We start from the raw sequence: 19,304 nt of genomic DNA, 5'->3' as shown, positions 1-19,304 counted from the left end.
TCATTGAGCACATTTTCTTCTCTGATAGAAGCACTGATAGAGCTGATTTTCAAATTACAATTGCACTACTCTGCCTTTCATCACCCTTTTGCCTTTAACAAGTGCACTCATCTCAAATGATAGGAGAAAAATTATGGTTTCTTCTTGTTTTCAGTGGTTTTCGACCTCTGTCAATGGTTTTCCAGTGTAACTACAATGTGTTTGTCTTGATTGTTATCCTTATGTGATTGCAATTTTATCTTGGCTTTCTTGATGTGTGTTTGAAGCTTGATTTCCTTCTAGGGTTTCTAGGGTTTTTAGGTCACCCTTCGCTCATTGCTTGGCATGTCTCTCTGAGATTGATTGCTTCCATTTAGGAGTCTTGTTGCAATTAGAACATAATTTTCAAGTTGCTTTCGGTTCATGATTGTGAATTTATTTTCATTAGTATTGAGCCATATTGGTACTTTGAAGATTTCTTTTGCTCCATTGTCAAGTATAGATTAAAGTTGTTTTATTTGGAAGGATTGAAAGTGAATTCTTGTTTTGATTTCTTTGTTTCGAAAAGAAAAGTCAAAGATTTCTTCATTTAAATATTTTTGAAACAATTTTCATTCAAAACCATAAGTGAATGGAATTTTCATTTTAGTTGTTTTAGATTGAATTTTTCCTTTGTTGATTGCATTAGTTTGCATTGTTAAATCAAAGTGAAAGGAAAACAACAAAAGATTAGTGCATCTTAGTGAAAGGAAAGCGATTTTTGTTTCTCATAGGGTTGCATTTTGACATTGCATTTGTTAATGAAAGTGAAAGATCGTTTTTCATTTTTACCTTTTGCATTCGAAAGACAAAGAATTGTGTTTTGATGCATTTTCCTTGATTGATGCATTATTTGGTTGTTTTTCTTCCTTCATTAGTTTAGCCTTCATCGAATGAAAATATTTCATTTTTATCATTTAGTTGCATTATAGGAATTCAAGTGACATCATTGAGCCATCAAATTGAAACTTAGTTCAAGATAAACTTAAAATTTACCTAAATCAACCTAAGGAGCATTTGTATCCTAACGCAAATATCTAGAGCTCTAGGCTAGAGACGCGTTCTAACGTCTTTAAAGATAGCAATTGTTGTTAACTGCCTGCATTGTATCCTGGGGGTGAAATCCCATCCTAGTACGGAATTATATTGAAAGTTCTCCAATACTTTTGTGTATATAGGAGGAACTTTAGTATGGAAAGTATATAGGGATGCTCTCATCGAACGAGTATGCATTAGACAACGCTAACATGGGCTTATTCTCCGATACCGTCGAGTATATATTGGGAGACCCCACTAGGTTTCTATCTTTTAGCCACATGTAACCAAGTCAATTGCCTTGTAAACGTGATACACCAAATACAACATTCAGGGAGATTGGTCATCGTACGTCAAGTCCTTGGTTTCAACTAAGGTGTATATAACGTTCACGGGTACTTGGTAAACTCTCTTGCGTAACATTACCCATTTTTATTTATTTGTTGTTTCGTGTCATAAAATTAACTAGCAATGATTACATGTTGAACCCATGCAGTTGCTTCTTGCCCTCACATTGAGTAATTCCTTGTAAATAAATTTTTTAATCAGCACTCAATGAATCATCTCTTCTCCTTCTGCTCTTCAGAGAAAGTCACTATGGCTGAACCATTGAGTTTAGCTCATAGTTCCCCTTCATTTTTTGATACTGAAGGCTCTTCACAAGGAGTTCATCCTAAAATTTCGTAGTCACTTGAAGCTCAAGGGTTTGAAATTGGAATTGTCCCAAGCATCCAATCCCTTGCTTCTTGTCCTCCACCTCAAGACTCATCATCATCTCAGGAGTCTGATCCAGAAACACCTGAGAGTCCATAGAGGTTTGTTTTATATCCTTCAAATCCATTATTTGATCCATTTGTGATATCTCATCAACATCCTTATAGTCCATACGATCAACCAAGTGTTCCTTTGGTGTTATCTCCTCGCTCATCTTGGATTCCTCCTCGCTAGTTGTTTCCACCTATGGGTTCAGAAGGTGAGATTCCAACCTCTCCTCGAGGTCCTCTGGAAATCTCCGCTACTTACACTCCTAATTTTGATAATGAGTCTGAATATGACTTTCCTCCGGAAGGATTTCCTTATGTAGGAAGAGTTCCCTCTCAACCACCTCATAAAAACACTAGGTTTATGCTTCCACATGGTTATATAACCTTGGCTCAATTAGTTTCAGGAACTCCCAATGATTCTTATTTATACAAAAATCCATTTTGGTCGTCGAATTCTATGCCTACTTCTGGTCTATTTATTCCTAACATGACCTCTCAGATACCTGTGCAAAATGTCGTCACTTCAGTTCCGATTCAACTAACGATTCCATCACAACCGTTACCATCATTTCAACCTTCCATCCTGGTGAAAACGACATTTTTGTTTTATACGTCTGTAAGTTCCTCAGTCCCTCTACCAAGTGGAAAAAATGTACCACCATCTCATTCACAACCTGGGGGGGAAATCCAAATTTTCCTCTTGTGTCAGGTGGAACCCATGTGAGTGGATCACAACCTCACATGGTTGGAGTGAATCAACCTAATCCTAGTGGTATTCCTAATCCCGTTGATCCATCCGGGGTAGGTAATATCCAATATCAACATCCTTGCATGGCCTAGATACCTCTCCAAAAATCTTATGATCCATATGGTTCACAAGCACTGCAAAATACACCTTACAATCCACAAGTTGGTCCTCATGTGCAACATGGTTGAAATCCAATTCTTGATGTATATGGTCAAATACCAATTGGAAATTATCAGTACCAACAGGGAATCCCTTAAGGAAGTGTTCAAAAACCTTCACTGCAACAAGGACAACCTTTACAGTAGCAAGGACAACCTTTTCAACAATAACCTTTGCAGTAGCATGGGAAACCTTTGCATCAATTTCAATAACCTTTGCAATAGAAAATGTAGTTTGTCCAGAAAACCAACCAACCCTTATATCCACAAGGTCAACCATTGCAGCAGCAAGGTCAACCCTTGCAGCAACAAGGTCAACCCTTGCAGCAGTAAGCTCAACTTGTATATCAACAAGGTCAAACCTTGCAGATACAAGGTTAGCCCCTGCAACAGCAGGGCTAACAACTTTATTACCATGGTCAGTAGGTGAAGCAACCTTACCATCCATATGCTGCACATAATTTTTATCCTCCTTATGGTTATCAATGGCCTATGGCATGTCAGTATCAACCCTACCTTGAACAAAATCCACCTTATGGTCAAGGTACCCCTCAGTGGGGGAAAAATCAAGCCCCTTATGGTCAAAATCCTCCACTTTGGGGGCATAATCCTTACCAACAAGGTTGGAACCTGTAGACTAGACCTTATCAAAGGCCTTATATGCCTTTTAATCCATAATTTCCATTTTTAGTGATGTTGGAACTGCCCGATGTCTCGAGGTTTACTAATGATCCAACTGTTCATTCGCCTTATTAGCCTTTAGTTCCCACTAAAATTCCAAGTGATTTCCCAAAATTTGAAGGAAAAGCTAAAGAGGACCTTAGGCCCATGTGATGACATATCACTTATGGTGTTATTCTAATTCCTACATTGACAATTATGTTTGTCTTCGCCTCTTTCAACGAATCTTGATAGGTGCTCCTGCAAAGTGGTACATCGATTTGCCTAGAAGTACCTATGCAGACTTCAACTCTTTGGCCATGGCCTTCCTCACCCACTTCTAGTTATCGTTTGTTATGAAATTAGTACCCACTTCCTCACATCTCTAAAACAGGATACCACGACCCATATACCTGATCACATCCATGAATGGAGATGTAGGCGTCACCTCATCAAATTTGAAATCCCTGATGATTTGTTGACTGAATGGTTTACCAAGTCATTCGTAAAAAAAAATTGTTGCAAATATAGCAATGGGTGGTTGTGTTACTGAGGATTAGGCTATTGCCTGTGCCTAGTATTTGGATTTGGTTTATTCCCAATTGAGCACGATGTATGAAATGTTGCTTGATTCTTGAAGGCCATCTTTGGATCCAACATCTTCGAAGTCTCCCGATGTGCCACCTATTGATGGTATAATTGGATCAGTATCTGAAACTTCCACTAAATCTTCTTTGAATAAAAAATTTGTTTCGAGTACTGGTTCTAGTCATCCTTCAAAAAACCCATCGAATCCTAGTAAAACCTCCGAGGTCAACATCGTCCAGTCTACCGCTGCAAATAAATCCTGGAAAGGTAAGAAGGGTAAAGGTAAACCAAAATGTAATACCCCAAAACAGGATCCTCCTAAGTCATCTACTAATTATGTCTTCATACAGAAGCCAAAATATCCTTGTCTCATTTGTGAGGAAGATCATTACACCAAGGATTGTCCCCGACATGAAGAAGTTAACCGTTTATTGAAAGGGACCCCAACTATATTGCAAGAGCCATTCCCATCTCAGAAGACTCAGTTGGTAGACCAACCAAAATCCTCTACCTCATTTGTTTCTCAGGTTACATGATGATAGGTTCATTGCCTATCCCTGTAGTCATTTGATCAAAATATTATCAAAGCCCTCAAAAACAGATGGTGGAAAAATAAGCCACTGATATACCTTCTACTCTTGCCCCACATAGTTCTATTCCTCTCCACATCGAGAGACCTAATAATGAATTTGTTATTTGACTGCCTCCCAAAGGTGTGCTTCGGAATTCATCCTATAATTTGAATGCTAGAGCTGATCAATATTACAATATTGTCGAAGATTTAGCTCAAGCGCCTTCGACGATGTCTACTTTGGAAGTTCTCCAAACTTGTCCAACATAGCAGAAATCATTATTTTCTGCTATAGGAGGCATCGATCTTGCTGATTCAAACTTGATTACTTTTGATCTTGAAAACCATGTTCCTCGTCTTCCTCATCAAATTTCATTTTTTATTCAAGTACTTATAAAAGGAAAGACGATTCATGAGATTGACATTGGTGAAGGTTCTTCCACCTACATCATGTATGTTTCATGTTGGAAAGCTAATGGCTCCTCACCTCTCAACCAGTCCCCAAACACCTTAGAGGCCTTTGATGGCAGAGGTTCCCGTCCTTATGGTATTCTCACAAGTTTTCCCATCACTTTGGAAGGGAAGATTATCGAGTTAGAAGTAGAAGTTGTAGATGCGAATCTAAATTACAAACTTCTACTTGGTCGAAGTTGGACCCATGCCATGTTTGTGTGGTTTCCTCTTTGTTCTGGGTGCTCTGTTTTCCTCATGAAGGAAAAGTTTTCAACGTTGATCAATTGTCCTCTTTCTCTTCCAATGCTTCAAATAGCGATGTCCCATATGTGGGAAATACCGATATTCCATATGAGAGCGTGGGGGTAGGTATTTTCAAAGATTCTGCTTTAATGGGAACTTTTTCTCTCCCACCTCCTTATGCTGCCTCACTCAACATGATATCTATCTCCACTGGCCCGTGGATCATTCCTTCTCTGGATCAGGTTGATTCATTTAGTGACGCTATGCCACTAAGTCCCTTAGAACAAGCTTATCATGAAATTGTCTCGGCTTCAATGGCTACTTCGGAAAGTCATGTTGTTCTCAGTATGCACCTCGATACCCATTCGAGATCTCATTTCCTTGGTTATTAGGATCATCCGGATTCCTTGAATGAGATATTCCTCACTGACGAGAGTATTGTTGAGGTTATCTCTTGACTAAACTCCTTGGAATGATGCCCATCATCTTTCCTCATTTCTTCCAAGTCTAAGTGAGATCCCTTCATGTCTTGAAGCTTTTGTTTCTCATAACCTGACGCATGCACTTTAAACACCCATTCTGGTGCATGAAGTTTTGACCCAAGGTAATATGGGAAATATTGCTACAACCATGCTAATTGACATTTACATTAAACTTGGAATTGTCGAGAACATTCACATTGGGGTTTCATGTTCTCCTAATGAGAACAGGGTTTAAAGTGACCTTTTCAAATAATTTCACGATGTCTTCGCTTAGTCATATGAGGAAATGCCTGGTATTGATCCACCTATTTTTGTGCATGAAATAGCCACGTATCCTGATGCAAAGCCCATTCGCCAATTACTCTGTCCCATGCATCCCAGGAAGGTCGTAGCTATTAAGGGAGAAATTGAAAAACTTATAAAGGCTAGTTTTATTTACCCAATCCCATTGACAGATTGGGTCTCTAATATCGTACCTGTTACTAAAAGGCAGGGAACAATCTGAGTTTGTGTTGATTACCGCGACATCAACCATGTGTGCCCTAAAGATAACTACCCACTCCCTTTATTGATCAAATCATTGATGAATGTGTTGGGAGTGAGATATTCTCTTTATTGGATGGTTTTTCTGGTTACAACAAAATTAACATATTATCCGCTGATCAACCCAAGAAAAATTTCATCTGTCCATGGGGAACTTTTGCTTATAAGAGGCTCCCTTTCGGTCTAAAATACGTTAGTGCTTCCTTTTAGAGAGAAATTTCATATGCATTTCATGATATTAAACACATTGTTCAGCCTCATCTAGACGACTTACCAACTCATTATGCTAAGTGTCCTGACCATCTGTACCACCTTCGAGCAATTTTTCTATGTTGTCGACACTATAATATTCATCTCAATCCACATAAATGTGTCTTCTACATAGAATTAGGTGGGCTCTTGGGTTTTGTTTTGTCCAAAGAAGGTATCTGAATAGATCCTCTAAAAGTTGAGGCTATTGTAAATTTACCCCCTCCTTCATCGCTGCACCAATAACAGAGTTTGCAAGGAAAGGCTAATTTTCTTCATTGCTTTGTCCCTAATTACACTGAGCTTGCTAAGGGATTTACTCACTTGCTCAAAAATGGGATCCCATTAATTTGGGATGAAATTTCCCAAAAATATTTTGATTCTCTAAAGCAAACACTCATCAGTGCTCATTTATTGCATCCCCTTGACTATCACTGTGATAATTTCCTGTACTTGGCTGCAACCAATAGTACCATTGCCATGGTGCTAGTTCAGGATGATGAAGATGGCAATGAACATGTGGTTTATTATTTGAGTCAAAATCTTTGCCTTCCAATCCAATTTCTTCCATTCTACATCAGACACTCTCATTGGTTTAGTACCTAGATCTACCACGATCCGTTGATCTTTATCCACCAACAGATCCTCCATCTTGAGTTTCCATAGCTCAAAACTCTGACCATTAAATTTCTCGATCTCTATATTTCCATTGCTCGCCATCATCATTCACCACTAGAATTAATATCGCAGATCTCCCGCTGAACAGGATCTACCATGGGCCCAAGCGAAACCCCTCAGCAAAAAAGGTGTCCCCTTGAAGCCAAAACATCTCTAATACCAAATGTAGGTTTTGACCCCGTACAAAAATTACCTGCATACGAATTCTAAGAACAGAAAATAAATAATGCAAGAGAATAACACATAAAACACATATACACAGAGATTTTCCCCTGGATCCCAAAATTGAGATTACCAGTTTGATTTTTCATTATGTTCCTTTCAATGTTACAATACATATTTATACATGCTGAAGCATCTAATACCATAGACCAAAAACCATCACATCCAAAACCATGGACCGAAAACCATCGCATCCAAAACCATGTGTGAAAACCATGCACAAAACCATAGGTATGTCCGCCCAACCTAATATAGGGTCCAAAAAAAAATTCCTCGAGGTGTTGCCCCAGACCCCGTAGAGGAGGGCTACCCGCCCCCCTCAAACCCCCCGGATAAGGGGGCCTGCCGCCCCCCCTATGAACCCCCCGCTATGCAATCGGTGCAATGAATGGGGAGCTCCACCCTAACCCCCTAGTTCACTACGTGGTCTAGTCATGGAAAGAATATAACACAACCCAACACCCTTGACTATCACTGCGATTATTTCCTATACTTGGTCACAACTGATAGTACCATTTCTATTGTGCTAGTTCAGGATGATGAAGATGGAAATGAACATGTGGTTTATTATTTGAGTCAAAATATTATTGACACTGAAACTTGATATGCTCATGTTGAGAAACTTGCCTTGGCAACAGTCCATGTTATTCAACGATTTCACGATTACATTGTTTTACAGAAGACCATAGTGATTCTGATTGTAACCCCATGAATTATATAATGAATTCTCAGTTTCTTGGGGGAAATACTCTAAATGGATTGTTATCCTGCAAGAGTTTGATTTGGAGTTCACTCCTGCCAAATCGAAGAAGTCACTCATTTTTTCCGAATTGATTTTCACCCTTCCTTCCATAAACACCTCCACTAATTTTACTAAGCAGATTCCTGATAAAACTTTATTTTTCATTAGCCCTCTTGACCCGTGGTACGAAGATATCATTTTTTATCTTCAGACCCAAAATTTCTGATTTTATGTGTCTCAATTGGACCGATGTGGCATCTGGCATTAGTCTCAACCTTATCGGATTATTGGTGATACGTTGTACTGAGTCGGTTTTGATTCCATTCTTCCCAGATGACTAACACTTCAAGACGCTGAATGAGTCTTAAATGACTGCCACTCTGGGGCATGTGGTGACCACATGTGAGGCTATGCCACTGCTCAGAAGATTCTTTGCGCTGGTTATTTCTGGCCTTGTATCTTCAAAGACTATATTCTGGCAGTTCAAAAGTGCCATGAATGTCAAATTTATAATTGAAAACAACATGCCCCACCCGCACCCTTACACCCAGTTGTTACCATTGGCCCATTTGCTAAATGGCATGTATATTTCATGCCATATAACCCTCGCTCAGCTGGGGGGCATGGCTATATCATTGTTGATGTCGACTATTTTATTAAATGGGCCGAGGCGATGCCCACATATAATTTTGACGGTATCATTGCTACTCAGTTCCTCTTTAACCATATCATAGCCTATTTTGGTGTCCCTCAAGCCATTGTCACTGATCATGGATTACATTTTCATCAGTACATGATGGCAGAGCTGACTGCTCAATTGGGTCTTCACCATGATAGCTCAAATGCTTACTACCCACATGCCAATGGAAAAGTTGAAGCAATTAACAAAGTCTTGATTACTATGCTTCAACGAACCATTGGGAAGGATAAAAAGGATTGGCATCTCATGATATTCTTGGCTCTTTGGGCTTATCAAACTTCAACTAAGACAACCATTGGTTTCACTCCATTCCAACTGGTTTACGATTTAGAGAAGACACTCCCAATCGAGTGTCAAATTCCTTCATTAAAATTAGCTATCGAACTACTTCCTCATACCTCACCTGAAGAGGAGTGGTTAATTTATCTCGAGAGGCTTGATGAGGCCCGTCGTATTGCTGCGATGGTGATCGAAACACAGAAAAAATGCGTTAAATCTCATTTTGGTCAAACCATTTCTATAGGCATTTTCACTGAAGGTGACTTGGTCTTGATGTGTGATCAAGCCAACAATAAGTTGGGAGCTGGGAATTTCGAACCTATGTCGAATGGGCCATATATCTTTAAGCGTGTATTGCAAAAAGGCACCTATGAGCTGGTTGACTACAAAGGTAATGTGTTATCACAACCCCATAATGGTCTTTATCTGAAAAAGTATTATGCATGAATTCTGTGTAATTACTTTTGTACATTAATGTATAAATTCGTTTTTTTGCAGTTTTGATTTTTTGGTGTGATTGTTTGCTTTGCAGATATGTTCCTTCTACTTACCTTGTGTTCCACTCAGTTTTCAGATGTTTTCAAACCATTATGTTGGTTTTGCTGATGGTGCTTTTCATAGCGCAAGCAACTTATCATTCACAACTTGGGCACTCTTCGCCCCTAATGGTGAGTTAATCAATTTACAAGGTATTTGCCTCGAACGAACAACTAATAATATTTCCAAGTATAGTGCAGTTATTGAATTGTTATCAGAAGCAATTGCTCTTGGCATTAGAAATTTAGTTTTTAAGTTAGATTCACAACTTGTTGTGTTACAATTGAATAGTCATTACTCAATTACAAATCCACAAATTTTGCGTATGTATCTACGTGTTCGATTACTGCAAAGAAATTTTGATTATATCACATATCAACACATTCCACAAAGCTCGAATACATTAATAGATGCATTAACAAATTATGTTCTTGATAGACATTTTCATAACTTATAAAATTGGTCGCATCATCATGATACATGAACACATAAGTAGAAGATAGAAATATATATATATATATATGTATGTATGTATGTATGTATGTATGTATGTATGTATGTAGACACATATCGTGTCTGTCAAAGTTTGTTAATCAAAATCTCAAAAAATAAGTGTTCTAGGACACATGCATTTCAAATCCTACAATAGTGCAAAAAACATGACTAGAAAAGGCTATTCGCCCACATGATGCTCGCAATAGCATGAGACCACCCTAATCGCTTTGCCTAATAGCCGTCGTAGTCTCGCAGACACTCCTACTGTATGCCTCTGGTATCACGGTGACACATCATCTATAGTCGCATATTCTGGAATCCCTTGGGTGATCCCTTCCAAATTTCATTCCATTTCTACCATAGGATTTTCTCATTCCTTGTATGGAGCATCTTCTATCTAACATTCTACCCTTCATACTATTGGCGACATGCTAGGAGGCTTTTCTGGTCCTACATTTGCACATTTATCACAAGTAAACTCTTAGATAAACTTTAACCAAAAAAACTCATAAAACATGAAAAAAATCAAATTTTTTTTTTACTTGCATCAATCCACTATTAACCCAGTGGTAGAGGCATATTTGGATCTCCTTTGAAGTCTGTGCCTGCATAAGCATAGTCATCTAGAACGATCGGTTGTTGGTGCAACCAACCAAGGAATGACAGAGGGAAATGCATTTGTTGGCCCCCTCCTCCACGAGGCATGATCTCACTCTATATGAGCATCCTTGGATCTTGTGGAGCTGGATCCTCCACCTCTACCCACTGGTACCGAAATAGGGGCACACGCTCCAAAAAGAAAGTGACCAAAATCGAACCAAAGTCGAACTGCTTCAAGTTTCCCAAGTTTCCTTTGGTCAATTTTCTTTTCATGTTGACCAGTAGTCCTTCACACTAGTTGAACATTGCTGGAATAAGACAATCCACTGCATACTAGAATTGTGATTTCGAGATCTCATGCAAAGTCTACGCCCCAACTATACGGAGCATGGTGTGTTGGATTGTTCTCAAGGGAAATTTTCCGATGGTTGCTATCTTCACATTCCCACTCACAGTTGTCTCTGCACCTAGGAAATGCCTTATGATTAAGGCATTGGTGCTCTCACCTCCACCACGAGATCCAAAGAATTGAACTCTTTCCCCTCTTCTAGACAATCCAGTAATGAAGTAGATATCAACTACTTCCAACTTTAGTTCTTGGTCTCCAATGATGAAAATCTGCCGATCAACATCCCATAGACTGATCAGATAGTGTAGCAACTCATTTTGAGCTTTGAGTCTTAGGGTTCGAAAGAATTTTCAATAACCCGCAGTCCCTTAAAGCATTGACACATTCAAAATTTTGGGCAACCTAGTGATGTTCTGCCTCATGGCTTTTTTCCTTCCATTCGATGAACATGTTGTCGAAATCTCCTGCAAAACAATCATTTACATTGATTAAATGTCTTTCCATGGATTGAAAACTCAAGGGAGAGGATTTCTCTTTATTTTTTGTGCTTTTCGGCCAGCATGTATGTTTTAATTATTTTCGCGCTAGCAGCATGAGAACCTTTTGGGATTAGGGGCGATCAGTATGAATCTGATGAATAGACTCGTGCTAGTCACCCCCGATTTTAAAATTTAAATCCTTCCTTTTAACCAAAAATAATGCTATGAAATGGCATGAAAGTAGAATAAAAACCGAGAGAAATGAAAGAGCTCTTACAAACAACTGACGATTCCTGAAATGGTGCCCTAGATCTCCCACACTCCTTGCCTAAAGAATCAAGGAAAATAGGGTAAAATGCACTCTCCAATTTACTCCAAGTAAAACAGTAAAAATGTTTTTACTTTTGGCCTATTTATTAGATTTTAAATACATTTTTTCCAATATTTTATTATTTTCCTCGATATTAGTGATGTGTGGTTGTGTTTGTGCAGTTACAGGTTCTTTTCAGTTGTTACAGTGATAATTTTTCACTGATTCAATGAGATTTTGTTTTATCTCCTTTTCAGACTTGTTAACAATAAACTAAAAAGGAACCCCCGTGGAGTCATCTTTAAGCTCTTTCGTAACTCTCAAGATATGAAAATATCGTCGAGTACTTATCTTTTCGAACTCTTTAAATTAAATGAATTGATGTCATCTTAGTATATGTTTACCCTTTTTCGGGCTGAGATTGACTATTTACGAAAAATGTACACCTTGGTCGACATGGTCAAGAGGTTCTCTCGAATATTGTTTTCTACATTTTTGGGTTTGAGAGACAAATTACGAAAAGTAACATGATGGAGTTTTATTTTTTGTCTCGTTTTCAAGTCTCTAAATATGAAAAGGATATCGAGTTATTCTTCCATCAAACTTGTAAAAAATTAAACTACAAAAGGCTTGTCACTATGACAAGACCAAGTTTCTCCTTCCTAGGGATCATAAAACATACTAGGATGGATTCATTCGAAGAATGAACTTATAGGACAAGCATATGTTATCCCCTTCAAACTTGTGATAAAAAATAATTGGGGCACTCACTAGAAATTGTGGGGGAAAATCAAAGTGAAACATCTCTTTTATAGGCAGCATGTCACTCTTGAACATGACAATCATCTATTTCTCGTGTCAGCTTTGGGATATCATCACTCAATCACTTGTCTTTCTAGGTTTGGGTGATCCATTTTGCCTCTCATCTAACTATTCCACTTCGTCATCATGACCCTTGGTCTTATGTTGAGTCAAATGATGCCACACTCCGGAGTCATGTTACCGATATGTTCAAGAGAAGTCTTAACTATAGTTTACTTCCTATACATTGTTTGACCTTTTTCTACAGTCTTGGATCATACTCATTTATTCCTGTTTCGTGTCGATGATGAGGGAATCATCATGTCCCTCCTTCGATGGGTAACTTACTGTTGAATTCAACTCATTATCCAGGAAGGTGGCTTAGGACTCCCTTTCAGTACCTTAGAGCTTGCATGCCTTAATAGCAAGTTCTTCACATCTAACGACTAGTTTTCATTATTGGCGTTCGATAGGGTGATTCCATGAGTGTTCGACTTCAGCTTCATTTTCACATTCATGGATTGTACTGTTGTACCTTGAGAGCCATTGTCATTATTTGTGGTTCCTCTCATGCTTGTTAACGGTTCACATCATTCATCGGTAATCAGGTGGCTTTCCAGCATGTTCAATTTCGACACATTCATTCACACGTTAGAATTCTTACTTTGATTGGATTAGGGATGGATTTCAAAACCCTGATTCTTGTCTGATATCACTCAGGCTACGTGGAGTTATGTATTGTTCATGATTGTACACATGTTTCTTCTATACAGATGGTTGTGACCATATAGTAGGACTTTATATTTATGATGATGATGATCCTTCTATATCAGGTGGCTACGTCCATGCCTTGGATCTTAGATTTACAAATCATCCTTTTCATTCAGATGGTTGTGCCCATGTCGTGGATATTTCCACATAGTCTTTTCTATCTGAATGGTTATGTCCCTAGCGTGGATTCATGTTTTGATATCAGATATGTATATGTATATGAATCCTTGATTTGCAGGTCTCCTGATAGTTTTTGTTCTCGTCCTTGTAAAATATCGTAAAGCATATCAACCATCTCTCCCTGTTCCGCCTTCATGCTTTAGGGGGCATCTGTTACACAGTATTTTGTCACGCCTCCTGCACTTCCTTGTGTCATATCTTGAATTTCCCGAAACTTGGCAATCATGTAGTGTACCCATCCAAATATGCGATTCAAATCCTCCTCAAAACACTGATGGAAATATGCCTTGAGCCTTCCCTGAAGAAGTAAGCTCTAAAACCCTAATTTCAGGACTAGCGCGATCCTAAAATTGGCAACTAGTGCTGATGGCAAGTTGCACTATACTGGCCTCGCACTACTAGCATAATTTTTACTTGGATACTCATGTTGATCCCTAAAAGGAAAGTTTTCCTAGAGAGGACAAGAAGCTTCGTGATCTAAAGGCTTCTAGAATGACGAACTGGAGGTTGTTTGGTGTGGATGTGGTCAAATTCTCCCAATATTCCCTCTGATATTATCCCTATGAGCTACCTCATTGAGATGAGGGCCTTCTCTTATCTTTGGAGAGATCCTAACTGCCTCTCCCTACCTATATATTCATCCTCTCCCATTCCCAAATGGTTCGTCTCTGATTATTTACACCCTTATGCTGAGATAGTGCCTGCATGCTACTCATTTGGCTTGGAGAAGAAGTTCTTGGAGAGCTTGAGCTTGGACTTGGATATTCACTTAAGGAGGGTTTATTGACATCAAGGCTTGGTTATGTGATTCCTCCTTTATTTCATTAATATATACAATTTTTGGTTCACTCTCCATAAATTTTTTTGCTAATGCATCATTTATCTTAATGCTCCTTGATCTGTTAAGTAGATTACTTTCTATTATGCTTGTTGAAATTGTATGCTTCATTGCGTCTTTGATCACTTGTGCAAGTATTAGAATGTTGTGAGCAATAGAGTTGAGCCTGAGGAGAAATCGATTCGAGATCTTCAACAAAGGAGTGAGTTATAGCATCAGAACAAGGTAGGCCATCTTCCTCTTCTCACATTTCGATTGTAATTTAGGAAAGTGCCTTGTAGATTGTCACGTAGGTTGCTAGTCCCACTCATTGAGCTAGTGGGATCATCTCTGTCTGCAGAGAGGACTTTCCTAGACAACAACAACAGCAACAAGGGTATGGGGTCAAAGGGAAGGATAAATTAGTATGAAGGTTGAAGAAGAGATTGTATGGCCTAAAACTAGCTCTAAGGCAATGGTATCTAGAATTTGACAAGTTTATGTCTGAACAAGGTTATACTAGATGTCATTCTGATAATTGTTTTTATCTTAAAAAACAAAACGATGGAAACTATATTATATTGCTATTGTATGTAGATGACATGCTTGTTACAGGGTCTGAAATGAAGGAAATAAATGTGCTCAAAAGAAATCTAGAAAATTAGTTTGCAATGAAGGATTTGGGTGTTGCAAAACAAATCCTTGGTATGACAATAACTAGAGAAAGGGAAAATTGCAAATTAACATTGTCTTACAGTGAGTACATATAAAATGTGTTGGAAATATTTAATATGTAGAATGAAAAACTAGTTAGCAGAAATTTGGCTATCCATTTCAAACTAAGTAAGGAGATGTTTCCCAAGACACAGGAAGAGATGGATTATATGTGTAAATTTCCACATGCACCAATAATTGGAAGCTTAATGTATATAATGGTCTGCACAAGGCCTGACATTGCACATGTAGTGGGAGTTGTAAGAAGTTATATGAATAGCACAGGAAAAGAGAATTGGATGACAGTGAAGTGAATTCTCATGTATTTGAGAGGTACCAAAAATCAAGCATTATTATTTGGTGCTTAAAACATTGCTCTACAAGGATATGTTGATGCAGATATCGCAGGTGATAGAGATAGTAGGAAGAGCACCACAGGGTATGTGTTTACTATATGTGGAACAACTGTCAGTTGGTTTTCAAAGATGCAAAACATTGTTGCACTTTCAACAACGGAACAAAAGTATGTTGTTGCTACATAGGCTAGATGATTTGGTTACAAAGGTTTAAGGATGAGTTGGGCAAGAAGCAAGAGATGGGTAGGTTATATAGTGACAACCAGAGTGCCATTCATCTTTAAAAAAATTATAATTTCATTCCAAGACTAAACATATACAACTCAAGTACCATTTCATATGGTCAGTGTTGGAAGATGGACAATTGAACATGGAAAAGATACACACTAGCCAAAATCCTGCAAATATGTTAACAAAAGTTGTAACCAAGTATAAACTGCGATCCTTCTCAGTTTCATTTGGTCTTCAAGTATGATGATGAATATGAGAAATAGTCAGGTCCAAAGTGGAAGCATTCTCCAGCAAATGAAGCAATGGTCAATTTTCTATAATTAGTCTCCAAGTGGGAGATTATTGGGTGTGGAGCTTGATTATCTTCTTGATTCAAAGGTCTTGGCCGCGTTGCACCCTAGTTCATAAACGGGGTGGAAATTCCACCCATGTGATAGCCACCAGGGGGTAAAAGGATACTTTTAAAGAGCCCCCGCCCCCGTAGTGGGGGTTTGAGGGCAATGCCCCTGAAGCTGAAAATAAATAAATAAAAATTGCCTTGTAAAATATTGTAATTTCGAAGTCAATTTGAGTTGTTCATTAGGCAGATGATCTCGCGTTAGAAGTTATGTTAATTTAAGGTTTTTCCCCTATAACGAAACCCTCGGTTTATATTAGGGAATTGTATTGCGACTATGTATTATTATTCTAAGCGAAAAAGAGAGAGGAGGTTGCGTGAGAGCAAAAAGAAAATTACAATAGATCTTCTACAGGTTGTATCTCTTCATTTTACTGGATAATTTAAAAGGAAGGACTAGCTATTTCGCCATGGACGTAGCCCAAATTGGGTGAACCACGTTTATATGTGTCTCTCTTGTTTTATGCGTTTTTGTTTTTGTGTTTCCACAATATATTTTGTGTTCCATTTCTCTCTAATACATAATTTTCTAAAAATTATTGGGTTATTAGAGAGACATTCTTCCTTGAACCATATCAAACTGATTGCAATCACGTGTTATATGTCCTTCATTGTGGCACTTGTAACATTATGTATTGGGCTTGAATATTAGTGGAAATGACCTACTGTTATAAATTCTTATTCAATTTCCCATATATTTATTCCTAGAAGTATGATTATATCTTATAGTTTATCTAACATAATCATTCATGACATATATTTTGCAGTCCCTTGCTTTATGTCTAAATCTAGTGCATGAGAAACAATGACCAAAAGACATATTTTTATACCTAGATGAATGGAGCTATATTGATGAAGCATTTCTTTTTAACTTGTTTCTTGGAGGTGATTTATATATTTGTTGATATTTAATTCCTATTCCACTGAAACTTGTCAATCCCTTGATAATATTTTCCATAATAGTGGTCCTTATATCAACATCTTGGTTTCTTCCTTTGCTTGAGCTAGTTGTAACTTGTTGATCCTTGATCCTTTTTTAGTTTCACTATAGAAGTGAACATGATTAGGTTAGTCGTTTACTTGAATAAGGTATTCAATTGCATTACTACTCGATCTTATGAAATTAATATTAGATGATTCTCCAGAAGGTGTCCTTGAGGGCGCTTCACCTTTGGACGTATCACAATCTTCTTGATAACCAAGACCTATCTTAATGAGGGGATATCTCTATAGGCTGACGATATGATCTGGTGACTTTGAAACTTTACGAAACTTCAAGTATTTATTGATATTATCTGAGGTATTTTGTAGTTCCCCTCTCAAAAGTGCAATTTCTCCTTCCAATTTTTCACATTGTTCTTCCTTTTTGTTTAACTACTTTGAAAAAAATATCCTCTTCGTTCTTTCTAGTTCAATTTTTGGAGAGACAATATAATCTACATCATGATCTCTATCTTCATATTCTTTCAATTATTGTTCCAGTTGATCTACCATCTTTCTTAGAGATTCTAGTTCTTCTCATCCACTTATGATTTCTCCTTCCTAATACACTTCCACTTCAATTTCTTCTTCAGTTATGAACAATATCTCTCCTCTTTAATCATCATATATTCTTCCATTTATTTCATAATAATTATCTTCTTTGGAGTACTTCTATTTTTGGCATTTTGTCTTCTTCTATAATCATAAGACTTGAATTTTAATTCATCATCACTATCATTCATTTTTACAAAAGAAAATTTAGAAGCATATTGTCCTATTGTTCCACATTCAAAACATTTAAATGGAAGCATGCCTTTTAACTTTCTATTTCCCTTCATTAGCTTTCTGAAAAATTTGGCTTCTTCTTCATCTAGTTCATTACTAGAGTCTTCTTGAGTCCCATGCTTGCTTCCTTCCTTGGCTTCCTTGAACTTGATTTATTTAGTTCTCATCTTGTCCTTTTCCATCCTTAGTTCATATGCAGTAAGAAATTTGTGAAGGAAATCCATGCTTAACTTTTGTGTGTAAGATAAATCTTCAATGGATGATACTTTAGGATTGAACCTTGAAGGAAGTGATCACAATATTTTTTGAACACTATCAAATTCATTGAATTCTTCACCAAGACATATGATAGACTTGACAATATTTTCTATTCGAAGGAAAAATGAATAAATATTTTCATTTTATTTCATTTTCAAATGTTCAAGTTGACCTCTACAAATGTGTATCTCGACCTCCTTTTCCTTGTTATCCCCTTCATAACAATTTTTGAGCTTGTTACTAGTTCTTTGGATGGCTTGCAATGCATCACTTTGACAACTTCAATATTTGATAAACCACTTAAGATGGAATTTCTAGCTATTACATTGGATGTATAGAGAGATTTACCAATTCCATAAGTGGGAGGGAGAGCATATACTTGGAAATCATTCTCAATAGCTTCCCATATATTAGAGCCAAGGATATGATGTAGGTGTCCATTCTTATCTTCCATAAAGCATAATTTTTTCCATCAAATTGAGGGGAAATACTTGAATATTTGATATTTCCTATCTTCCCTATGATCAACCTTATAGTGATTAACTTTTCTTGAAGGAACCTACTCTAATACCAATTGTTAGAATAATTATCACACTGAGAGGGGGAGGGGGTTTAAATAAATGTAGTAGCCAATTTTACCAATTTATACAAATTTACAATTTGATCATAACTGAAATAATTACAAAGCATCAATAAAAACCATCATACAACCAAAACATGAAAACACCAGTTGTACGTGGTAACCCTTGTAGGACAAAACTACAAATACTTTTATTTGCTTTAGTCTTTGATTACAATAGTTTGCAGACAAAAGAATTAAAATTTCAAGGCATTCAATGAACAAGTAATAGAGTGTGTGTCTTTCTAAAACATACTTGGATTTATAATTTAGAATTTACCTTTATGATTTGGACTTGATCCAAGAAAAGGTGCTCAGGTAGGGACTCTCTATTCTCTTGGCGTCTTGTACCATTTATTCAACTTACTTTCTATCTTTTATTAGCAATTAGTCATTGTCTCCATATGATTTGGTTTTAAAATGTTTGAGATATATCTTTTAGGCTACAAGTAGGATTGCAAGTGTGAAGATTCTCAATTCATGTTATGAC

The sequence above is a fragment of the Pinus tabuliformis genome, chromosome 4_2, assembly GCF_031772625.1.
Source record: "Pinus tabuliformis cultivar Carrire ecotype Pingquan chromosome 4_2, CPIR1, whole genome shotgun sequence".
NCBI classification, from domain to species: domain Eukaryota; kingdom Viridiplantae; phylum Streptophyta; class Pinopsida; order Pinales; family Pinaceae; genus Pinus; species Pinus tabuliformis.
This window is presented reverse-complemented; position numbering follows the sequence as displayed.